Raw genomic sequence first — 6,124 nt, 5'->3', positions numbered from 1 at the left:
CGTTTGTAGTTACGATGCTATAACGCTAGTAACTCATCAGTGACTAAATGAACGTTCATTTAGTCACTAACAAGATACTAGCATTGTAGCGCCGTAACTACAAAAGATACAGCAAAACTTTATTCAGCAAAATAGAGATAACAACCTGTTCTACAAAAGTCCTAAACATAATTTTGTCATATTTGACCCCGTTACGACGGTACTGTCAAATGAATCAAAATTGAGTCAAAGTGATCGAACCATCCCTGGTGCCAAGTTTTGTGGAGATCGGTCAAGGCGTTCTGGAGTTATGGTGGAACATACAAACATACAAACATACTCACGCTCACTTTTATATATATAGATTGACGTTAGTTTGACTACCGGATTATCGAGTCAAAATTCTTTTAGGTTTTTATACAAAAAAAAATCTTACCCACCAAGCTGTTTGAAGTCGGCCTCTACAGTATCGTGTACAGCTTTCGGGATCGTGTTTTGGCCGTCTTTTTTTTATTATCGACAAATGTTCCCCGAACACTTTTATTACATTATTTTTGGTTGATTTGATCACTTTAAATGATTTCGCTAACTCAACGTGCGAGTAGCTAGGATTTTTGCGATGCGCGAACAAAACTCTTACTAGCACACAATAACACACAAGATAACTGTAGAACAAATAAAAAACAGTCAAAATCAAAACAGAGCCATCATTCCGCAAGCACACACCTACGAAACGAAACGAGTTCAAGTTTTTTTTAAATGCTTGATTCAATGAGTCAATTTTAACGTTACATTAATGACATTTCAATTCCATTCCGCTGGATGCCATGAAAGAAGGACGAGCGGTGAATTAGAATGTCAATTTTTAGATAAAATTAACAAGTACCACAGGCTGAAGGAATTCAAAGCAGTGCTAGAAAATCAATTTCCGATCCAATTAAATGAGTCTCCGCAATTGGGTAAATTGTGCTCAGTTGGGTAATAATGAATTGCAGTGCTAGCAAATCCAATTTGCTGAGAGGAAATTGAATTGTGTTTGGCAATGGAGGAGTTTTCATTCTCAAAATATAGATTTTTTCGCAGTTCAAAATTGGTAACGTAAATCATTTTTACATATTTTTTTTAAATAACTAAAAACAGCAAAACATTGGGTATAAAGATCTTTAAGCCTTGACCCTTCTTTTTCGACAGACATCGCAGTCGGTTTATAGAGTACATGACAGTTACGGAGCTAGTGATGCAACGATCCTGCTTGACTCTAGCAACACCGCCCCACCGAGACTCGAATATACAACGACTGACTTGTCAGACCAACATCGTACCTCGAAGCTAACTGGAAGGCTAAAAATTTACTAAAATAGTGACTAATATTTGAAAAACATTTCGTTATTTGCGCCATGTTTTCGTGATGCGACGTGTTCACAATAAAAAGAAGTCTTTCTGTTAAATCTTGTTTGCGGCTTTCAGGGCTACAGACAAAAGAAAATAATTTAGATGTTTCAATTAAAGAAATATATTAATGTGTTTTGTATTTCTGTAATGAACAATGTATGATGCGTTCCGCATATATTGCAGATACACGATCATCTCTTAAACCTAATTCTCGTAAGAAAACGCTAAGAAGAATATAAACGTCAGTCAAAATTACTTTTGCCCTGTACTTTCTCAAAAAAGCGAAATATCAATGAAATCCTTGGGGAATACCGGCGATACCCGGTTTGGCTGTGGCTGCTTTTGAAGAACACTGGAATCCAATTTTAATTTATAAGCTTTCCAGCTAGGATTCCAATCGCTGCTGTTGGCGGTCGGATTTTGGTTACATTTCCTCGTAGGTAGAGTGCCTAAGCAAAATAATGTCACACCGAAAAGCCACATCGGATCGCTAAGCTCCGCTGGGATTGTGCTGGTAGATTGCTTCGGGGAATGGAATTTGAAGCACGTCGTCGCTGCTGCTTCTGCTGCCACTGCCGCTACCGCTCTGTTGCATTATTAGTTGTTGTTACGGTTGGCGCAAACGCTCCGTTATAGGAAACTTCCACCGCTTGAGGTAGGATATCGCATAACAATGGCGCCCACTGGCAACCCGTTTGGAAAATAGGCCGTGATTTGCAATGTTACAGATGGTTTAGGTTGGATGCGATTTAACTTGAGGCCCTCTGCCGGAAAAGGTTCTACGGAAAAGAGCGTGTTTTTGACTCGTTGGTGGAAAACGAAATAATTACGAAGTGATTACTTTATACAGTGCTGATCAATGCATGAATTGCATAATTAAATCCAAAAAGGAAGACTGTAAAAAAAGTTTAACAGTTCAGTAGCTTTTTACCCCAATATAACATGCAATGCCAACTTTATTTAAGAGGAACATAAAAGGAAGTGTTGTGTGAAAAGTAAAGTGCAAATATTTTTCAATTTGTTGAACATAAAAGTTCGAACTGAGTGCTGATGTATCCATTGATCGTTGCTTTCATAGCGTTGCCTGTGTCAGCGCATATTACAACCGCGAGGTCACAGTGTCGTGTATGTAGTACCTTCTATATGATACGATATAACGATCCAATTACTGATGCTTTGGCAGCGTAATTTGCTTGCATCGATACAGTTTTTTTCGCTGTTCGACTCAAAAATCAAACGAATCCGGTAATATCGTTGTCCGTAATGACTCATGAACATGGATGGATGGATGAACGGTGAACTGCAGCTGCAGCTGCAGCAACCGCGAGATGTGCCTGCGATCGGTGTGGTGGGATCAGATGGTTTTGTTGAATGGGATAAAAGTGGCTATCATTCAGTATCTCGATGGCATCGCATCGACGTTGCAGGCCCGACTTTCCGCTGGTGCACCGGCACTGCAACGGTAGCTCAGACAACCGACGGGGGGCTGGGTTCGCGTGCGGTCGAAACTGGAGGAAATGAGTAGCATTTTCCTATCAAGTCTGATAGAGCAATCGATTTTTCCGGAACGAGCTGCTGGCCGGATCGCGAACTATTACCGCATACACTACATACGGAAGAATGGAAAAGTTATTAATAGACCGTGCATCGACGTCGATGATATGACGGTAAGTTTTTTGAACTTTGCGTTTATAAATTCTGGATCGATAGGAGCGTCGGCAGTGGTGATGGGTTGCCATTGGACTACGGTTACTACCAGCTATGAGGTAGTATTTACACATTTTGTTTTCGCTGGTGGTTCAATCAGTGGAGAAATCTGTTACACTGAATAGTGCTCTAGTGTTTTGGTTCATTGAAAAGGTTGTTGTAATTTTCCTATTTTCATCTGCTTGATACCATATGTGAGTGGATGGTACTCAATAGAAGGATGTAACATATTAATGGAAATTTAATTTAATTTCCGCCATATGAGCGTTACATTGCTTATTAACCTCATTGGCCAAAATAAGTCCTTTTAACTCAGAACCGTTTTATTTCTGTTTTTTTCGTTTTATTATGATTATCACAATTTCAAACTCTTCTCGATTATTTGACTGCTGTTAAAATTCACCATAATCATGGCCGCGGATCGAAAACAAAAAGGGTGCCCAACATACATCATTAAAATGTTGATTATTATAAAATCCACTCCGGTGTAATGTAGTAGGTTTTGTAAATTGATAGTAATATTTTGAATTAGTCATTATTCACTTCAGCACATCTGCTTTGCCGTTTTTTAACGAGGATTTTATAAAATTGATGTAACTGCCCATACCGCGAATTGATCAATCTCCTTTGCAGCATCTGCATATTGTATATTTTTAACTTAACTTCAAGGGCGCGCAATCGAATCATCTTATCAATTGCTATTTAGATGTTTACCATCCAAACGCTGAAGCTGTTTTTCATTGTTTAGTAGTTGACGCGCACGTAAATATTGTCACACCAAATTAATAGATTGTTCAAATCCTCTTGCAGTGCCAAGCTGTCTAAAACCGACAGAATTACTCGAAAAATTTTCAAATCATCGGCGATAGATGCACCCAAGTCGTTTACGAGAACATTTAAGAGCAATGCACAGTGGTCCAGGAGACAATTTTAGGCGGAAATTAAGGTTTCTAGCCTAAAATTGACTTTCCAGACAAAACTTGTGTTCGACAAAGTTGTTACATGTAAAAAGGCGCTCATTTGGGTGCTATCAAATTTTAGGGTGCTTCTTATTTTCAAACAAATCGAAAATCTAACTTTTTACCTTTGTTATACTATATAACAAAGGTTTAGAAATTGGTCGAAAAACACGAAATTGATCCGAGGCCCGTAGGGCCGAATCACATATACCAATCGATAGAGCTCGACGAACTGAGCAATGTCTGTGTGTGTGTGTGTATGTGTGTATGTGTGTATGTGTGTATGTGTGTATGTGTGTATGTGTGTATGTGTGTATGTGCAGCTCATTTTCTATCGCCTGTTTCTCAAAAATGGCTAAACCGATTTGATCGCTTTTACTTTTGTTTGAAAGGTATTATTGTCTAGTATATCACTATTGAATTGCTTTGCGGTCCGACGTTTCGTTTAAAAGTTATAAGCAAAAATGTGAAAACTACGTGACACGCGTTTCTCCTGAACTACGCAACCAATTTTAACGATCTTAGTACCAAACGAAAGCTCTTGCTGTTACTAAACTTTTTACCAAGTTTTATTGAAAACGGACAAGCAGTTTAAAAGTTAGCCTTAAAAAACCATTTTTGATAAGGTTCAAATGATCGCCTGTTTCTCAGAGATGGCCGAGCCGATTTATGCGCTATTAGTTTTATTTGGCAGGTAATATAGCCGGATAGATCACTATTGAATGGTTTTTGGATTGGACGTTTAATTTGAAAGTTATGAGCAATCGTATACACCATACCAAAATTAACAATAATTTACAATGATTTCAACCAAGATAATTTACCTAATTTCAATTATTTTAATATCAAACGAGAGGTTTTGACACTACGAATATATATGCAAAATTTCATAAGAATTGGTTTTACCGGTCAAAAGATATCAATCCTCGAACGCTCGCGCCAACTTTTGCAACACAGTTACTCACGCGCACAATAACCCAAAACCAAAGAAAACGTGCGCACTAGAGTTTTGACTAGGAAAACTTGTTTTTAAGTTTATCGAACCTTTGGAAGAGTTTCTTGAAATTGAATGCTCTATCATCTGGTGCAATTTAAATTTGGATTAATCCCCCTAAAAGTGAAAAAAAAAATTTTTCAGTTTCAATATAACACATTGATATGTTCTGCAAAGTTTTAGAGCCTATTATTACAAGAAATTTTGCTGAAGACTGTAACCTGAGATAGAAGCGAAGACAGAGAAATCTTATTTATTGTTTCTGTATTTGTAAAATCAGTTTTTCTATTTTAGCTCTTTTTGTAATTGTTGTATGACTTTTTCATGTGTTACAAAGTTATACAAATAGTAAAAATACACAACTTTGCTGAAAATAGTATACCTCTATGTTTGCTTGTTTAGGAACTGTAGAAGTTTGATTATAAAAATACCCTGATTTTAACCCCGAATTACTCGACTACCAACTGACGGATACATTTTAAACATTTTACATTTGCTGATAGTTTTGCTACATACAGACATCATTTTTCCATATGAAGTAACGAGAAAAAATTCCAGTTTGGGGCCAATAGCGGTACACCCACGGTTGCCAGTATGCCAGATAAATCTGGATTTTGCCAGATTTTTGATTGCGCGCCAGACCAACAGACAAAGCTTAAAACCTTCCAGATATTTGGCACTGTGCCAGATTTTCGATTATCCGTCTTGCAAAAAGGTCATCACTTCTAATTTTGGACAAAATTTTGCATCTACGGTGAGCAAAACGAGCAAGATTTTTTCAGGAAAACGCCTCCCCGTCGGACTAATTTACCACCAGATTTTTGCCAGACACTTTTATTCGTGTTCGCCAGATTTTTGGGAAAACCAGGTGGCAACCTTGGGTACACCTCACATGCTGCTTGCTTCGTTTCTGTGCTCTCGGTTTATGCTGATCTATTTTCTTAACAATTTAAAGTATTATTGCATTGAATAATTCAGACATTTTGCTGAACATTTTTTTGAAGAATATACGTTAGTTAAACTCCGATTGGTAAATATGGCATTCAAAAACCTACACATGTTATTCAGTATAAAACAGCGTGAGTAACTGAAG

Source organism: Sabethes cyaneus, chromosome 2 (assembly GCF_943734655.1).
Source record: "Sabethes cyaneus chromosome 2, idSabCyanKW18_F2, whole genome shotgun sequence".
In the NCBI taxonomy this organism is placed as follows: domain Eukaryota; kingdom Metazoa; phylum Arthropoda; class Insecta; order Diptera; family Culicidae; genus Sabethes; species Sabethes cyaneus.
The sequence above is the reverse complement of the archived record's forward strand: the minus strand, read 5'-3'. Positions refer to the sequence as shown.